This window comes from Fukomys damarensis, unplaced genomic scaffold, assembly GCF_012274545.1.
Source record: "Fukomys damarensis isolate Sample0158 unplaced genomic scaffold, DMR_v1.0_HiC HiC_scaffold_11, whole genome shotgun sequence".
NCBI classification, from domain to species: Eukaryota; Metazoa; Chordata; class Mammalia; order Rodentia; family Bathyergidae; genus Fukomys; species Fukomys damarensis.
The window spans coordinates 8,233,549-8,251,775 of NW_022900923.1; the positions used below are offsets into that span (position 1 = coordinate 8,233,549).

Sequence of the window (18,227 nt, forward strand, 5' to 3'; positions counted from 1 at the left end):
GGTCCCGGGGATTCTCCCGCGCAGGGAGCCAGGAGGGGAAGTGGCACGGACGCGGGTCCCAGGCTAGGGCCGGGGTTGCTCGGCGGTGAGGCTTCCTAGCTTCTCGCAGTTTAGCGGCAGGGGAGAGAGCGTCCTTACAGTCCGGCCAAGCCCAGCTCCTTGCCTTGAACTCCGTCCAAACACTCTAGGCCTCAACGTCCTCTGTTTAGAGGCGCAGGAAGTCTGGGAGTGCAGGGCTCGTACACGCGGGAAACCCTGGGTTCTAACTCCATCCTCTTCCCCTGAAGGCAAGATAATCATGGATGTCATTCTCAGTCACCACACCACGTCTCTGTGCTCTGAAACTCGTGCTGAGCAGGTGGCAGGGACCTCAGGAATATTTGCAAACTGGTCGGCGTGATGCCCCTTAGCTCCCACTCAGCAGTGGGGCAGTCCCGGTGCTAACCACGTTCCTATTTACGTAAATGAGGTAAGTCCAGCTCGTCTTGCAAACCGAGGAAAAATAGTTTACGCTTTGATCCATCAGCCCAGAAGGCTCCTGCGTTTCCTGCTTCCCATGTGCTGCCTGTCCCTCTGGGAGCAAACTGAGGCATTTCTGGGAGGTGCACAGTAGTGAGGGGAGAGGGCAGCAGTGGTGGGGGAGAGAAACCCACAGACCTGGGTTTCTCTTGCCAGGTGAGGACCTGGGGGCAGCCACTGGCTTCTGCAACCCCACTTAAAATATCTCAGCTGTAAATCAGAGATATTCATTCCCGCCTCCTTGGGCCTTTATGGAATTAAGCGAGATCTTTCATGTGGGACATTTAGCATTGTGTTTTGAAAAGTGTGCCAACCGAACTCTGGCACTAATTACCATACTAGTTGCAGGGCGTGACCCTGCATCTCTGAGTCAGTGTGTCTGGGGTGGTGCTGAAGTCTTAGCATTTCTAATTTGCATCTTCAGAGATGTGAACACAATCTATTCAGGCACCAAATGTTGAGAAAGACTTCAGCCTTCCGTTTACTTTCATTGTCATTCTCCAGCAACCACCCAAATACAAGTCAAACAGATAAACCAGGAGATATAAAAGGAATTTAAATCCAAATCCAGCCAAGAACAAGCAGCCGACTCAACGTGTAGCCACTCCAAGCACAGTTCATGTAACGTGTGTCAACTGGACGTCTTCCATTTCTCCCTGGACTGCACCCATAGGCACCATTCAGTGCTCACGGCACTCTTGTGCCTCGTGTGATGGTCTGGATTCTACAGAGGAGGAAGGGGCTCTTTGAAAGCTGGTGACTTGCTCAGGATGCAGGGCACAGACTCAGCCAGAGCCCACTACTCTGGGAGACCCTCTCCAGCCTCGGGAATGCTGGTGTGCTCTCCTCTGGCCCCAAGATCTGTTGGGTTTTTATGGTTGATGGAACAAATGCAGCTTTAGAGCAAAAAAATTCAAACAGAACTAACCTCAGCTCTCTGCTACTGAAATGCTGCATGGTCTTCAGGAGCCTCTTAACTTTGTATTAGTTTCCTCATCAGCTTAACTTGGCACAGGAGCATCTGCCTCTCAAACTGCTGATTGGCTTGGTGACACCTCTGTGTTGCAGATGCCAGCACCTCATGAACAGTATGTTACTCCATTTGAGCTGCTATAACAAACTGCCACAGGCTGGGAGCTTATAAAGAACAAAAATTTATTTCTCATATTTCTAAAGGCAGGGAAGTCCAAGGTCAGGATGCTGGCAGATTCAGTGCAACCTGTGGCTGTGACCCCACGTGGTGAAGGGGTGGGGAATTTCCTGGGTCCCTTTTGTAAAGGCATTAATCTCATTCAAGAAGGATCTGCCCTTCCTACCTCCCAAAGGTCCTGCTCCTAATGTTGTCACCTGTGGTCGGGAGGGGATGCAGACATTCAGATCAAAACATTTACCAATTGTCTACTATGAGGCCGTCCCTGTGGGTACACAAGTGGGACGGCCACAGTCCCTGCTGGCTAGGACCGTCCACCCCACAGCCTGCCCTGTTTGGATGACATTGGAAGCCCCAAGGCCCTGCCTGGCTGGGAACCTGGGTCCTGGGACAGGGGTGGCTGGTCCAGGGAATGGGTGCCCAGCATGACTGGCACAGCTGTGATCCACTGCTAAAGCCACCTTGTGCCACCCTAGGCTGGCACCTAAGCTAATGGTGTTTGTAGATCTGCCCTGGAGGTGTGGAGAGCACTGTGCCTTACTGGTCTTGGTACCATTTGTTCCAGGATCATTCATTCATTTACTTACTCCACCATTGCTTTCCGGGACCCCAGGCTGTGCCAGCCTCTGGGAATACAGGCCTGGAGTGAGGAAGACGGACTCAAAAGTAGAGAGGGTAACGATGGGTGTCCCCCAATATGCCATGGCACACGGTCCTCGCCAGACCCGCCATGGGGTGGAAGTAGGCAGCTGGACTCGCCTGTGAGTTCTCAAGACTCACTGCTCTTCTCATGGGACCATGGGACAGGCTGGGGAGGGTGTGCCTGAGGTTGGCTGGGTGGATGGACCTCCTGAGCAGGGTGGGGTGAAGGTGGAGGAGGCATAGTGCCTGGGCGGCCCTGAGGGAGTTGGCCTGAAAAGACAGTGTGGCCCAGGCAAGCCAAAAATTGGACCCCCGGAAGTGTTTCCTTGAGTTTCTTTTCCTTTAAGAGGTAAAAAGAACAGTGAAGAAGTGCAGGGCTGCAGGGGGAGAACCCAAGCCTCCACACACCCAACACCCTGTACTTTTCGGCTTACAGTAGCTCCAAGCTCCCTTTCTTATGTGATAGTTTCTCAAGCAGGAAGAAAAGGGGCCAAGGCACAGTCTGTGAGGAGAATCTTTCCAGAAGTTTCCAGCAGGTTCCTCTCAGGTCTCTTTGGCCAGAGTTGGGCCATAGGCCAATTCCAGTGGTACCTCGTACTCATTGTTAATTGGTTCCAGGAGATGTGCCAAGTACCAAATTCAATGCGTTCCAAAGCAGTTTTGTACCTAGCTATGAAAGGAGATAGAACCAATCAGTCACAGTCCATCTGCTTGTGCCAGATAGATCTATGGACAAATGGAAACTTGGGCTTCTGTTAGCGAGAAAGGGAAGGGGAGGTGCTGTTGGATGTGTTACCAACCATCGCATTTGGAGAAACACTTTCAGGAACAAGAGACCAAGATGGCCTGGTCATTTTAACCAGGAAGGAGATTCATTGAAAAGAAGGTCTGGATGAGTCTGGAGGAAACTGGCAGGAGAGAAGCAGGAAGAACAACAGATGCCTTTGGCCAGAACCCTGATTTGGATTCCTCATCAAGGAGAGGAATCCTAGTGCTTCTAGGCTTCCTATCGTACAAGATCGAGTCCTGGCGGAAGTGCAGTACTGGATCGCAGCGCAGTGCAGACCTGTGTCCTGGATACCTGGAGGCAGAGGGAAGGAAGGCTTGGCATTTTTAGTCCCAAATAGCCACCAGTGGGACAATCCCTTGCAGTAGGAAAGAGCAGCTGGACACTGCCCAGCCCAAACAAAGCCTGGCAGCCTAGCTAATATCCAGGAGCACAAGAAGCCATTCCTAAGCTGGTGGCTTGAGCAGAGCAGTTCCCTGGAAAGCAGCATCTTCAACAACTGGGATTAATTACCAGGAAAGGAAACAAATGCAAAGTGACGACTTTGCACCTTGCATTATTTTGCAAATCTTATTAACTGTTATATAAGTTGAATTTGAATACAACACACATATCCGTTTTGTCAGCCAAGTTTGCAGCATGATTTAGCTGTTTATAACTTATAGAATTTTAAGAACAGAGTTTAAAGGTACAGAGTTTAAAAGGATCCTGTCTCAGAGGAGGCTGAGGAGGGCGACCCCCCCAGCATCCTCTCGGCAGGTGTTCCCCGTGGGTGGCGCCCAGAAAAGAAGACCCCAATAGGAGCGCAGGGCCCCCAGGGTCAAGGTCTGCATCCCCAGTGGTTTGGACTCGGGTTGAATTGGTCAGGCAGGCTGGGGCAAAACGATTTGTCCTCACCACCTCCAATTAAAATGAGTCCAACCCAGGTCCGTACAATAGTAGGTCCATCACGCCTTGGGACCAGGGCGGTGAGTCCCCTAGGGATAAGGCAGTTTAACGCAGGCCAGCAATGCGCATGTGCACACACAGAGCCCAAAACACGCGCGCATGCGCAATGACATCTTCCTGGGCAGCCGCTTTGCGAAGGCAGGGAGGGCGGACACAGCGAGGGCAAGCCGGTGGGCCTTGAAAGGTCCGTGCTGGCTGCTCTTGGCTCTAGAGAGGGAAAAGCCACAGAATATGTTGAGGTGACTACCTGGCCTTTGATGGAGGCGCCCTGAGTACAGCTCCGAGGAGCCATTGGTTAGAACGTGTCAGACTCCTCCCCTCCAAGCCTGCAGTTCAGGCCCTTCCTATACTGAAGTCCTCCACGTGGTGCATAGCCAGCACCCACAGGGAACCCAAGGATGGTGGTTATTGCCTCAAGTAAAGCCACATTCCGTTATGAAACTCATCCTTGAATATTCACTATGCAATTTTAATCGTTTTCTCTAAAACAACAACAGGAATCTTCACTCCGCCGATTGTCTTGCCTACTTACTTACACACAGGCCCCTGAAAGGCTGCTCTCGGGGTAGCCTTGCCCAGCTGCCTGCTTCCAAACTCTCCCTCGCCCCAACATCCCTCAAGGCGAGGGCTCCTCCGTGCTCCTGCCCTTGGCGATTTCCTGTCCTGGCTGACGGCTCACCTGTGTGCTCTTGTGATCGCACTGCACTGCAGGTGCAATGTGTAGGCTGCGAGGAGAGCGTGTGAAAGTAAAAGTGGCCTAAACCACCCACACGTGACATTGATTCCTGAGACAGAAACCTACTGCCCTAGTGATTGTACTGACCCATTTCTGAAGGCAGAGCCCGTGTGGCCCGCTCACCTTTTCAAGGTCCCATCTCTCAGCACTGTGGCCTTGGGGACACATGCTCTTTGGGGGACGCATTCAAGCCAGAGTAGCAGTGGGCACCGTCCCCGCTTCTCGACTTCTTTCCGTATGGTTTTCCTTTCAGGCAGGAGGGAGAGCCCTTTCCATTGTGTCATTGTTCATTGGTATTTTCTGCACATTGGGTGTGGCTGAGGCCAATTTACTGAATCCCCTTCCTCGACCTTTTAGTTAAGGTTTAGTGGGTGGATCCAGGGGTGTGGACACTGCACCAGGAGAGGCTGATTGTGAGGTAGGACGTGCTCCTCCTCACTCTACAGCGCTTCCGGCAGGCCTGTAGCTCCCGCGCATGCGCAGTGCCTGGGCAGACGCTTTCAAAGGAAATGTGGGTAAAGGAGGTTCTCCTAAGTTGGGAGGCCGACACAGATGCATGTCAGGACAGCTCCCAGCACCAGATACCCCGGTGCATGGTGTGTGGCCTTGAGGTGACCACAGAGATGGGACTGTAAAAGCAAGAGTCTAGTCCTGATGCCACCTGCTGGAGTGTGCCTTTGGGGCTGGGTGGGCTAGGCTGAGACCTGGGAGTTGTGGGACGCAGAGATGCTGAGAGTCATGAGAGAGTTCAAGATGCTCAAAGTCCCCGGAGCATGCGCAGCTGCAGGACTGGGTGGGCTCGTGTGGATTCTGCGTGTCCTACCCTCAGGTATTCACTTTCTTCTCCTATAACTTGTTTTGGCCAGTGGAAGGGGAGAGTGACTCTAGCAGGAGCTTGGAATGGGTTCAAGTGGTTGTCTCGGTCTGTGAATGTCACTCTAGAGGAGGGCGTGATCCGAGCAGAGATGCACAGAACAGACATGATATGACTTAATAGGATTCTGCAGCAGAGCCACCCATGCTGACCCACAGCTCCCTTAAATGAGGAAGAAGTGTGATGCTTTCTGAGATTTCAGGGCCCTTGCTAAGGTCACCCAGGTGAGCTGTGAGCCAGGACAGGAAATTGCCAAAGGGAGGAGCATGGAGGATCCCTCGCCTTGAGGGATGCTGGGGTGAGGGTGAGCTTGGGGCATGCAGTCAGCTGGGCAAGGCTACCCTGACAGCAGCCTTCCAGGGGTCAGTGAGCAGATGGACTCTGGGCTGTCACAGGCCTGGGCAATGATGAGCCTGTGGCCTGTACAGGGAAGGGGGGTCTGAGTGGGCAACTGGAGTGCAGGCATCTAGCAGCAGTGGAAGGACTACAGCTGAAGGACACTGAGACAAAGAAGGACCCAGACAGCAGAAGGGGTCGAAGCAAATCCTAGAATACAGGCTCTTTTGAGAGGGACAGAAAATACAAATGAACAAGGACTTAAAATGGAAAGGTCTCTTCTTTCCGTGTAGAAGTCCAGAGGGAGGGCATTTGGGGAGTCATCAAGACACTACTTACCGATTCACCTCTCCAGGGGCGTTTCTCATCTCCATGGCCCACACTGGGTGGGTGCTCAAGGCCTGACCATCAGGTCCGCATTCTGGCCAGCAGGAAGGGGAAGGGTGGGGAGATTAGCTCACCCACTTTAAGGAGACCTCCCAGAACAGTGATGGTGACCCTAAAGCGCATGTCCCTCAGCGGGCTGATTGTGTCACTGAAAGCTCCAAAAGGTTCGCCATCACTGTTCTAGAAGTTTCACACAGAAAGTAATTTTCAAAATCTTTAGCAGTTTGGCATATGCATTAGTCAGCTTTCCATCACTGGAATAAATAACTGAGATAATCAACATTTAAAGAAGAAAGGCTTATTTTGGCTCAGCCGTCGATCAGATGGTCCATGATCAATTGCTTTGGGCCTGCAGCCACACATCATGGCGGAAGTGTGTGGTAGGGAAAAGTTGCTCACCTCATGGCAGGAAAGTAAAGAGAAAGAAAGAGGAAGAGGCTCAAGTCCACACCCCCAGTGACCTGAAGACTTCCCATGAGGCCCACCTTTAAAGATTTTACCACCTCTTAATAGTATCAGTCCAGGAACTAACCTTTAGCTTGGGTATAGCAGTGGGGGTTTCAGTGGATCAGTACCTGTGCATGTGGGTGGACTATCAGCCCTGAGCACGACTTTCCACTCAGAACTGTCATTGGCTGATTGTACTCACATGACCATTTTTAGTTGCAAGGAGGGTGGTGAAGTCTTCATCCCAGGCAGCCAACTACAGATTGCAGATTTTAGTTCTAAGAGAGGAGAGCACATTCACAGTGGGATAGTCAGACTGAGGTTTTGATCCTGGTCCAAAGCCCTTCCAACAATCTGAAAAAGAATTCCTCAATTTTCTCTGCAAACAAGTATGTTTTATGCTTTTTTGTTGTTGTTGTTTTATTGCAGTACCGAGGATTGAACCTCTGGCTTTCAGACAGAGCCATATTTCCTACCCCCAACCCTTTTTTTTGAAGTAGGGTCTTCCAAATTGCTAAGTTGCCAAGTTTGGGGTCCTCCTGCCTCAGTCTCCCAGAGTGCAAGGATTACAGACATGTGCCACCTTGCCCAGATTGAAATCAAGTACTTTTCACAAACTTTTACATGGCAGAATCTGACCCGAAGCATCTATACCATTAAGTGTGAGTATACTTACATTTTTTGCAAAAATATAATGTGTTGGGTTATGAGGTGCTCTCCCAAATAAATCTATCTAGGGCTCACGTGCACATATGCATGTATGGAATGCACACATGCACACAGTGTTACCTTCATAAAACACAAACACCTCTGAGTCACACTGGGCCTAGGGTTTTGGGTAAAAATGGCAATCATGGAACCCAGTGCTCAGGACACACAATTCCCAACTCAGTTTGGGTGAAATCACTGATAACTCCCCTACCTTCTTACATCTGCAAAATCTTGAAGTTCGGATCATAAACTTCACTGTGAGAGCTGGCAGGCATGGCTTCATCAACCTGTTTGGTGGGAGTGTCACTGCCGTCCCCAAGCAGAACTCTGTATAGCTTGCTTACGTACAAAAACATGCAAAAATGCCTTTTCAGGAGCTACGCACTCAGATCCTTGGCCAAGCAACGTCCTCACTTGGTCCGGCTCTGTTCTTCCTGACTGGCCTTGAAGATGGTGGGAGCAGCTCTGGGATGGGCAGCAGCACGGACACTAAGTCAAGGCTGTTGCACAGAAGCAGGAAAGTGACCAGTATGTTCTGAACCATGACAGGCTCCTGAGCATTTCTCATGAGTGCAAAAAGGGCGTGGAAATGACCTGAATCTCATATGCACAATGTCAGCTTTCCACAGCTGAGGTGTGAGGGAAACAGCTCCTGTAAAGAACAGCTCTCTCCCTCTCCCTCCCCCTCCGCTTTCTTCCCCTCCCCCTTCCCTCCCCCCCTGCCCCTCTCTCTTTCCATATGTTACCCAGGCTGGCCTCCAACTCCTGGGTTCATGGGATCCTCCTGCCTCAGCCTCTGAGAAGCTGGAACCACATCTGGCTGAGAGGAGTTTTGATTGAGCCCCCTCAATGTTCCAGTGTTTGCAGCACCTTGGGAGGAAGGCTGCCCCTGCTCTCTGCCTGACATACCTTCCTTTTTCTACACACGCCAAATGTGGGGGGGGGATGGCTGAGCCCTGCCTCTGGCAGAGTGACTTGGGGTCTGTGGTCAGGACCAGGCTTCTATGCTTTTCACCCTCTCCTCTCTGGTGAGTTCAGGAGCGATTCTGAGCATCTCTAAATTTCACTTTACCCATCTACAAAATGGAAAAATTGAATAAAACATGTATGGAAAGGTCTTAGGGCTGTATCACTGGCAGGCAGTGTGGACTCCCACCAAGTGAGTCCTACATGGCCATAGAAATAACTGACTAGGCAGGCAGCTGTGGCTTCCTCCCCACAACAGGCTCAGCATTGTATTGTAGGGTGGTGGACAAAGTGTTAGAGCCATGAGCTAATTCTCTAGCAATGGCCCTCCATGGGGACATTTGGGAAGAAAAGCAGAGGTCTCCCTAACCCCCAAAATTATTCTTGCAGGATATCCTATCTCAGTAGAAAAATTTACAAGTCTTCAGTCATTCCTTCTCCCTTTCTACCAGTACTCTGTGTTGCTTCCTCTTTTAAAAATCAAGTTTGAGCTCAGAATGGTGATGCACACCTGAAATCCCAGTGTGCAGGAGGCTGAGGCAGGAGCATTGTGAGCTGGAAGTCAACCTGAGCGAATTACCAAGCCTCTATCTCAAAATAATCTTTGCAGAAGGGCTGGGAATATCGCTCAGATCAGCACACGCAGCTCCTGGTCAGTTCAGGGGTCTTTCATGGCCTGTGAGTCCTGATGGCCTTTTCAGTGTGTGTTAGGGTTTGATGAGGGCACCTTGACAGCTGAGAGCCGCTGTTCTCTTGTCACCTGGGGGAACGCCCAGGATGCAATGACTTCCACGTGGCACCAAGCATCATGTAAGTGAAAGAGCTTCTGAGGGATGAGGACCCTGCTGGAAATGGTAGGGAAGAATCTCTCCTGCTCTTGAGATCTTGAAGGTCAGCTTCTTTCTCCCAGGATTGCTTCGTACATCTATTTGGGATCAGAAGAGCGGGCTGTGGCTGTTCCCTGCTTGGGGAAATGAGGCACCGACCCTAACTCTTCATGCCCCAGACCTGCCCTTGAGCTGTTCTACAAGGTCTTCTGTGTGAGGACATCCGGACCATCCACCCAGCACTCTGGCCTGGTTCCAGAACATTCTGTTCGTGAGACTGGCCACACCCAGGGAGAGCCAAGAGCAGTGTGGGAGATGGAAGGGGGAGGAATGCTGAGCAAGGTAAATAAAATGCCTGTTTCCAAAGAGGAAGTACCGCTGGGTGCTCTTTGTGGGCAGCCTGCCCCGTTGGGTGGTTTGGACAGGACTTGAAGCTAAGTCAGAGCTCAGAGGCAGGAGAGGGAAAGGTAGGGAAGGTGTGGTGGCTGATGTGTTTTCTTCCTCTGCTTTCATTTAGGTAGCACAGCCATGGATGTGGAACGCAGACTTCGTGCCTCGATGACTTCCTCTAATGACTTCCAGCCACACCCTCCACCACCAACTGAAAGCCACTTTTAAAAAAGTTTTAGTTTTTTTGTTTGTTTCTTGGTATGGGGGTTTCTAACTTGGGACCTTGTGCTTGTGAGGCAGGCAGCAGAACCACTGAGCTAAATCCCTGCCCTGTTTGTTTTTTTGAGACAGGGTCTCACTATGTAATGCAGGCTGGCCTTGAACTCAATGCGATCCTCCTGCCTTAGCCACCTGAGTGCTGGGTTTACAGGATGCACCACCACAGCTGGCTTGAAAGCCACTCTTTTATCATTTCTTTTGGGAAGGTGATTTCAAAATTTCCCTAAGTCTTTCCATCAGGGGACCCTCGGATTTCTAGTAAATTCAGGGACACTAGATTTTCTATATTCATTTGCATTTAGTTTGCATGAATTAGCATACCTGAGTCCCTGACTGTGAGTCAAGGCAAGTCGGGGAACGAATGCAAATGAGCTCAGGCTCTGTGTCCCTGGGAAGGCAGAAGAGGCAGCCTTGACTTATCTGTGAGAGGTTTCCTTGTCCTGTGGCCTGCAGGTCCCCTCCTGGGCCATTGGGAAGTCAAGCAGGGGTCCCTGAAGCATCAACCTCACACTATGGGTTTGTTTGTTGGGACAGGGGTTGGGGCTGGGAGAGATCTTGGGCCTGAGAAGAGGATGGGGAAAAAGCAAGGAACTGGAGGAAAGCCAGTGGGGAAGAGAGGGACAGAGCCGGAGCTGGCCCATGGGGAGGGGAGCCCTGGATCAGGAAAAGGAGAGGACAGGGAAGTCAGAGGGACGGGAGGGGAGCCCTGGGCACGGGGGGGGGGGGGGATCCGGTGGGAGGGAAGTTAGTGAGCAAAGTTAGCACGGCCAGCTGGCTTCCTCAGGAGCCATTTCTGTCCTCTCTGGCAAGGCAGGCAGTAGCCTGGGGTTGCTTTCTGTCAGTTATCCCTTGGGTCTGTCCTAGGACTGAGTTCTCACAAAGAGGCTGAAAATGAAGGTCACACCTTCCAGAGTATCTCCAGGGGAACAGGTGAGAGCAAGAGGCGCCTCTGAGTCATTTCCCATGGGGAACCAACCATCCCTCCCATACCTGCAGCCCATTTTCCCCGTGCTGGGATAACAGAGTGAGAGGCGGCCTCATAACAGGGATGGCATGGTGCCCACAGCCAGGGAACAGGGTGGCAGCAAGTACCCAGGGCTCCGAGCCACCGAGTCCATTGAGTGCTGGCTGTAGACTGGCCACTGGCCGCAGTGGAGGTGCGGTGCTGCCTAAGGAAGTCCCTCCATGGAGACAGCCCAGGTAGGGTCAGGAGGGTGGGCTTGCATGTTGACCCCTTGGGGTTTAATCTTGGCTCTAGCACTGAGGGCCTTAGGGAAGTTCTAATTCTTCTGTGCCTCGCTCTCCTTATGTGTAAAAAGGAAATAGTAACACCTGCTTCCAGAGTTGTGGAGCAAGAATGAACCACGGTAGTCCCTTTGAATAGTGGCCGGCAGAAGGGACACACTTGACAGGTACACGTGGCACACACACGGCCCCAAAGATGTGACAAACAGCTCACAGAGCTTGCAGAGGAACACTGGTGACACCAGCATCTTTCTTGGCTGTGAGCCAGTGTGGCAGCTGTGCTCACAATTTCAACCCAAGTGCTGCAGCCACAGCTACAGCTGCAGCAGTAGGCTGTGTGGACAGGCCAGGCATGGGCTCTAACCGCAGATTGGGAAATGACGGCATGAATGGATGACGTTTCTTCTGTGTCTTAGTTACTTTTCTTGTTGCTAATACAAAATATCTGACACCCAAAGTTAAAGGTGAAAGGGTTTACGTAGCTCACAGTGTGTAGAGGTTTCAGTCCACAATCGGCTGGCTCCAAGGCAGGGTGGCATCACAGGGGAGAAAAGGTTTATGGTGGGCAGAAGGTAGCAAAGCAATAGGAGGCGGCCACAGCTCTTTATCCCTTCTACCTTATTCAGGCTGCTTAGGGCAGACAGCACTCACACCCTTGATCCTAGTGCCTGTGAGCCTACATTGCTCCACGAATCAATCCCAGCATCACACATTCTAGTTTGAGCCACCTCTGAAAAAGCCCCAACTATGACCGCACGGGGCTCTGGGCGCATCTAGACATGAGCCACAACATTCCAGTTTGATGGTTTTTCTTCCTTTTAAAATTTTCCATTTTTTTCTCTTCCCCTCCAGGAAAGGAACATTTGGAAAAGCAATTGCCCCTGTCTGTCTGTGTTTGGCAGGAAGGAACACAGGGCTGTAGGGAGGGACTCCAGGGAGAAGGAGGCAGGGGGCCCCTGTGGCTCATGTCTACCATTCCCGATAGAGGGTTAGTAGGGAGGTTGCACTGGTCTTGAGTCTGTGCACAGTGGGAGCTAGAACCCGCTGGTGTCGTCTGTGTGCTGAACTTCCCACTGGTGGGAGCCACTGGCGGCTGCAAGGAAGACAATGGGTGGAAAGACAGAGTGCCTTGACCCCAGTTGTGCCTGGATGCATGACCAGTAGGCCCTGGAAACAGATCCGGAAGCAATAAGCCATGGCTCCCCCTCTGAAGGAGGTCGCAGGCCATTCCAGTGAACTCTGGCCGGCCCTTCTGACCCAGAGTCCCCCATGTCACTCTCTCCACTTCTGACTGACTCACAGAGCTGCTCTTTTATGGGCTGAAGGCAATGAGTTAGTGAGTTAAAGGAAGCTCCAGCAGGTGGCTTAGCAGCTCATTCTCTGCATGGTTAACTGTCCAGACCCCGGAGCAAGGAGCCAACCTCTGCCTCTATCCCTCCCTTGTCGCTCTTCTCAAGATCCAGCGGCTGAAGTGGAGGGACACCTGGTGGCCCAGCTTGGGGTCCTGCCCGACTGAGCCTTAGTTGGTTTCCTCCTGTTTGGAGGTGTCTCCTGAGCTTGGCCATGGACGTACCTTCCTGGCCATTCTCACCCCCGATTTAGCTAAACTTATGACACCGAGATGCCTGGGAAATGCAAAGCCCATCTATAGATTGCTTGTCCATGTAAGAGTTCAGAGAATGTTTGGACTTCCGGATCAGAGCAGAGTGGGAGCCAGATCCAGGGTTAGTGCAGCAGTTGGAGGGCCTGGTCGGCCTGCCACAAGCCCCACCATCCCTGCCCGCCTCCTCGAAGCAGGACCACGGGAAAGTCCCTTCCCCTGCAGGCCTCAGCTTCCTCATGTCAGAGGCCTCCAGGATTAGCCAAGACCTCCTGGGCTGATGCGATGTGGTGTTGGTGTCCTCGGGATCTCATGGTCTCCCAGGGCTCAGAGTTATCCGGGAGGGATCGAGGAAGGGACTGGGAGGTGTCCTGCGGGAGAGCCTCATGAGTTTTGTTACCTGAAAAGGTAGAGGAAAGAGGGACAGAGAAAGAAAATAAAGGGAAAAGCAGTGATCCCAGCGCTCCTCCAGTCCCTCAGGGCCAGGCTGACTTGTTAGGGTTGGCACTGGGGCTGCAGCATGGAAACTGTACATATATTTTATTTTATTTTACCCATTCCCCTCTCCAGCCCCTCCACTCCCTGTTTACAAAAGCTTTGCTTCCATGTTTTCCTTCTGTCTTCGTGTTTTTCTCGTCCCTTCCTTTCTCCCTCCCTCCTCTCTTGTTCTCCCTCCCATCCGAACACGTTCTTCTCATTTCCCAAAGTCCGTCATACGTTTCAGTCCTTATTTCCACTTTCAACTTCTTACACCAGAGAAATAATTCGGTATTTGAACATACGCGTCTGACTCTTTTCACTTAAGAGTGTGGTCTCAAGGTCCATCCTTTTAGCTATAAACGTCTGAAGCTCATTCTTCTTTATGGCAGAGTAGTTGCTCCATTGCATAAAAAAACACATCTTTTTTTTTGGTTTTTTGAGACAGGGTCTCACTATGTAGTGAGACTGACCTGGAACTCACTACGTAGCCCAGGCTGGTCTCGAACTCACAACGATCCTCCTTGCCTCAGCCTCCCGAGTGCTGGGATTACAGGTGTGTGCCACCATGCCCGGCTTACACATGCTCTTTTATGATGTGATCTTGCTATTTTTCTATAAGAGCAGCGTGGTCCAGCCCTCTCCCTTTGGATGAGGAAATCTTCACCCCCTAAATGCAGTTGATGTTTTCCCTGTGGAGCTGAGGCTCAGTCAGAAGCAGTGCCATTTGATGAGCTTGAGAAATCCATCTTGGGGAAACCGAACTGACACCTGAGTGATGTCAGCCTTCCCACTGATGTCCGCAAAGTCCCCCGGCAGCATTTCCCTCCAGGTGCCCGGTGTAAAGGAAGCGATAGATCCTAACTTCCGGACCAGGCCTCACTCCGGATGATTGGCCCTGCCAGCTGCACTGTGCAGCTCGGGGAGGAAGCAGCCGTCCGAGCCCTGCCAAGGTTCCTGCTGCCAAACAGTCCTGGAGAGAGAAGGAAATAATGATTGCTTTGGTCACAGAGTTGTAGGGTACCAGTTGTTATAAAACAAAAAGTACTGGAACAGGATGATAGGAGAGGTAAAAAAAAATCAGCCCTTTGTTTCCCAGACTGATGATAATTCCTTAAAAATATACTTGAGAATTGCAAAGCAATTTGGAAGCCAACTTTGATTTTGCTCTTAAGGGACATTAGGATGAAACTAGCATCTTCTAGAGGTGCTAGGGATTGAACCCAGGGCCTGGAGCTGCTATATTTTGAAAAGAAAATCATATTTCACCATAAAAGGAATAAAAACCATTACCTGCAACTAGGGCTGTTGCCCAGTGATGTAGTGTGTGCTTAGTATGTAGTGGTCCCAGCTTCAATCCCTGCATGTGTACACATACATACACACACATACACACAGGGACAAAGAAAAAAAAAAGGAAGGAGCCACTGCCTTCCACTACAATGACTAAAATGACCAAATGTGGGCAGGATGTGAAACAAGCAGAACCCCACACATCCTTGTGTGTGTGTGTGAGTGTAAAATGGGACAACTACTTTGTGCTACATTTCTCTTGTCTTAAGATGGCTGTCACATGGAACAGCAGCCTCCATGTTTAAATATGGCTTCTCCCAACAAAGGACAGGCTGCTTCGTCCCCTCATGCCCCTTCTCCCTGCCAAAAGAGTAACCTGATACTTGCTACCTCCTAGCAGCTAGTGATGTCACAAGTCCCTCCTAGTGATGTCACAGCCTCCTCCAATCTCTTAATATTACCTCACTCAACTCCACTCCAGCTCAGGTTAACCCATTCCCTCCTATAAAAGAAGCTCCCTATTCTGCCGTGTTGCTCTCTCCCCTTGGTTTAGAGACAGCTGCAGATCCTCCCCATAATAAATGCTTGTTATGGTCCTGGTCTGGTCCTGGTTTTCAGCTCTTTTTTACTTAACACTTTGGAAAACCACTTCACAGCACCTACTAAAGCTGACAACATGCATATATCTCATCGTATTCCTAAGAATATGCCAAACAGAAATTTATGAACATTTACACATTTTACAAAAATGTTAGCCCAGTGCAGTGGTGCAAACCTGCAATCCCAGCACTACTAGAGGCTGAGGCCGGAGGGTTGTAAATTTGAGTACAGCCTGGGCCATTTAGCAAGATCCTGTCCCCAAAAAGGGGTGAGGTGGGGGTGTAGCTCAGTGCAGAGGCCCGGGCTCAACCCCCAGTACTGAGCAAATGTTCACAGAAGCAGTGTTCGCTACTGTCCCAGATTGGAAACAACTGGGATGCCCACCAACAGCAGGGCGAATTAAGGAACTGTAGAGCATTCGTGCACAGATGCTGTGCGGCGGTGAGAGCACCCTATAGCTCTAAAAATCACAGACAAATCTCATCAACGCTTTGTCAAGGGAAAGAAAGAAACCAGAGTCCACAGAGTGGTTATTTTGTAACTCTGTTTATGTAAAGTTGAAAAGGAAGCAAAATGCATGGATGGCACGGGCAGTGCAGTCAGGGGTTCCCCTGGGAGGCGTGCAGGAGAGGGAAGGGGGGGCGCGTCTGCGGGATGCACTGAAGACCCTGTTCATGCCGGGCCCATGTGCTGGGCCCATGACACGGTACTGAGGGGGATCCTCGCCGCTCAGGCATTTTCTGTGCATGTTGTGCTGCAAAACAAAATACTAAGGGACAGATTTAGCTTTATGAAAAGTTTTATGAGGAACTCACTGTATTCACCCTCATTTCTCCTCGAGCCTGTGTGCACTGCATTAGGGCGGTGCTCTGGGCCGAGAGTGTCGTGGGAGAAGAGGCGGGCGGTGGGCTCGTGCTCCCCTGCACGCCTGCACATCTGGAAAGATGCTTCCTACGGTTTTGCAGGCCTGGGAAGCTGTAGGAAATGACAGCCTGGGGACAGCACCAGATGGGGCCCTTGGCACCAATGGGTATTGTCTTCCAGCTGCCCCAGGAGGAGGGGTGGCAACACCTTGGCACACCTGTGGGTCAGGTGCTACTGAGTAGCCTTCCAGGTTCTCTAAACAGGTAAAGGAGAGAGTCTGGGCTTTGCCCTTCTGCTCTTGGAGACCCGGGTTGTGCACCCCACCTCACCCCTGGATTACAAGTCTCACTTATAATAATTAGGGTGGAGGGGCTGGGTGTGGTGGCACACCTATAATCCTGGAACTCAGAAGGATGAGGCAGGAGGATCTTGTGTGAAGCCAGCTTGGAATACATAGCCAAATCCTGTCTCCAAAAAGCAAAAATAACCTGGGGGGTTTCAGGGAGCCTTTCAGGGGGCTGTCTAGTAGCCATTCCACACTTTGCCATCTGACGGCCAATGAGCTAGAGCCACGCAGCAGCCTGGATGTGAGAAACATCCCCTTTGCCAACTCCTTCCTCTGCCTGCCTCCTACTGCAGGAGTGGCTGCGGCCTGAAGGATGGGCTGACTGTCAGGGAATCAGCATGAGGCAAATTATGGTCCGACAAAAAGGAAGAGTGACTGACCCACTGAGGCCTCCGTCAAGCACAGCCTGCAGTAACAGCGTGTGGCCACAGGGGGCTCTGGTGGGCGCCTTGAGCCGGGCCTATAAGGGCGTCTGGGAGCGATTAAGGTCTCTGATGCCAAAGGCCGCTGTCGTCTTTGTGTCTGACCTCTTTGCTGTCTAGAAGCCGCTGTTTTCTGTTTACACACTTCTTCCTGCTTTCCACCCTCCTCTGCTTCTGTTAGTTCTGCCACCTGGAGGTTCTGTTTCACTGCTTTCACATCTGGCCCGGTCCACCTCCCTGCAGCACCCAAATTACATACAGGCTCCCCTTTTCTGGCTGGGATTCTCGAGGTATCTCCTGCCTCTCTGACAGCCCCCTGCCCTTCTCCTTTCCACCCTGGGGCCCCAGGATCTTACTGCCATTGGACACCGGTCTTCAGTGACTACCACAGGCTGGGACAGTCACAAGACCCCTGGAGTCCCAAGGGCCACTGCCTGATCCTCCACTTCCTTTCCCTCATTTCTCCTGGCCCTGCAGCTGTCAAGGCTGAAATACAGGGCATGGCCAAAAAATACAACGAATATTTAAATTTTTTAAAATGTAGTAAAAGACCCATTGACAAAATCTCCCTCAAAATACTGATACACACACACACACACACACACACAACACACACACACGCGTGCTTTAAACACACTTATCCCATGGTTCTTGCCACCTTCTGAAGCAGTCCTGGAATTCTTTTGTGTCCTAACGGATGCTAAACGTTTCCTTTTCATGGTCATTTTACTTTGGGGACGAGTCGGAAGTCGCACAGTGCAGATCCGGTGAACAGGGTGCACGAGGGGAGGACCTGCCTTTCTCTTGGCTGTCACTGGGCAGCAGCATTCACTGTGGTTTGGTCCTGTCTCGTAAGAGACCCTCAGGAAAGAGAACTTCCAGACCTGCTTCAGAAAGTGGCAGGAACCGTGACAGGAATGTGTTCGAGGCAAGGGGCAGTGCTTTTGAGGAGGGTTCATGTCAGTGTGTCTTTTACTGCCGTAAATACTTTAAACCTTCGCCATAATTTGAATCACGCTTCGTACTTGCAATGGTCCCAACACACGGTGATGTTTCAGAGCCCGTGTACCTCAGAGGCGTTCCTTCCACCGCCGGGTCCTCTCTCCCCATGTCTCTGGGTGCCTCCTCCAGCCTTTCCCTCACCCCCTGTGCCTTACCCTATTCATTCTTCACAACGCCCAGTTCCTCTGTGAAGCCTTTCCAGACCCAGAACCCCTCCTGTGCACGGCTCCTTGTCCCCAGCATGCATCTCTCCTCGTGTCTGTACCCCAATATTGTAATACTGACCCCCAACCCTGCCCTGTGTCCTCCACTGGCTCTGTAGGACTGTGGGAGACCCAGGACCAGCGCACAGTGGGTGCTGCATGATAGGGGTACACTG

At 51.4% G+C, this 18,227-nt stretch overlaps 1 long non-coding RNA gene across 2 annotated transcripts; it reads left to right on the forward strand.

Annotated features, from left to right (window-relative positions):
* The first annotated feature begins 7,388 nt into the window (after positions 1–7,388).
* Positions 7,389–9,936, forward strand: LOC104875150. 2 transcript variants are annotated; one of them, XR_783977.1, is made up of 3 exons: positions 7,389–7,488; positions 9,414–9,672; positions 9,848–9,936. It is a non-coding gene; the product is annotated as an uncharacterized LOC104875150 (long non-coding RNA). The 2 variants fall into 2 exon arrangements; XR_783976.2 differs by lacking the exon at positions 7,389–7,488 and adding an exon at positions 9,268–9,313.
* Positions 9,937–18,227: the final 8,291 nt, after the last annotated feature.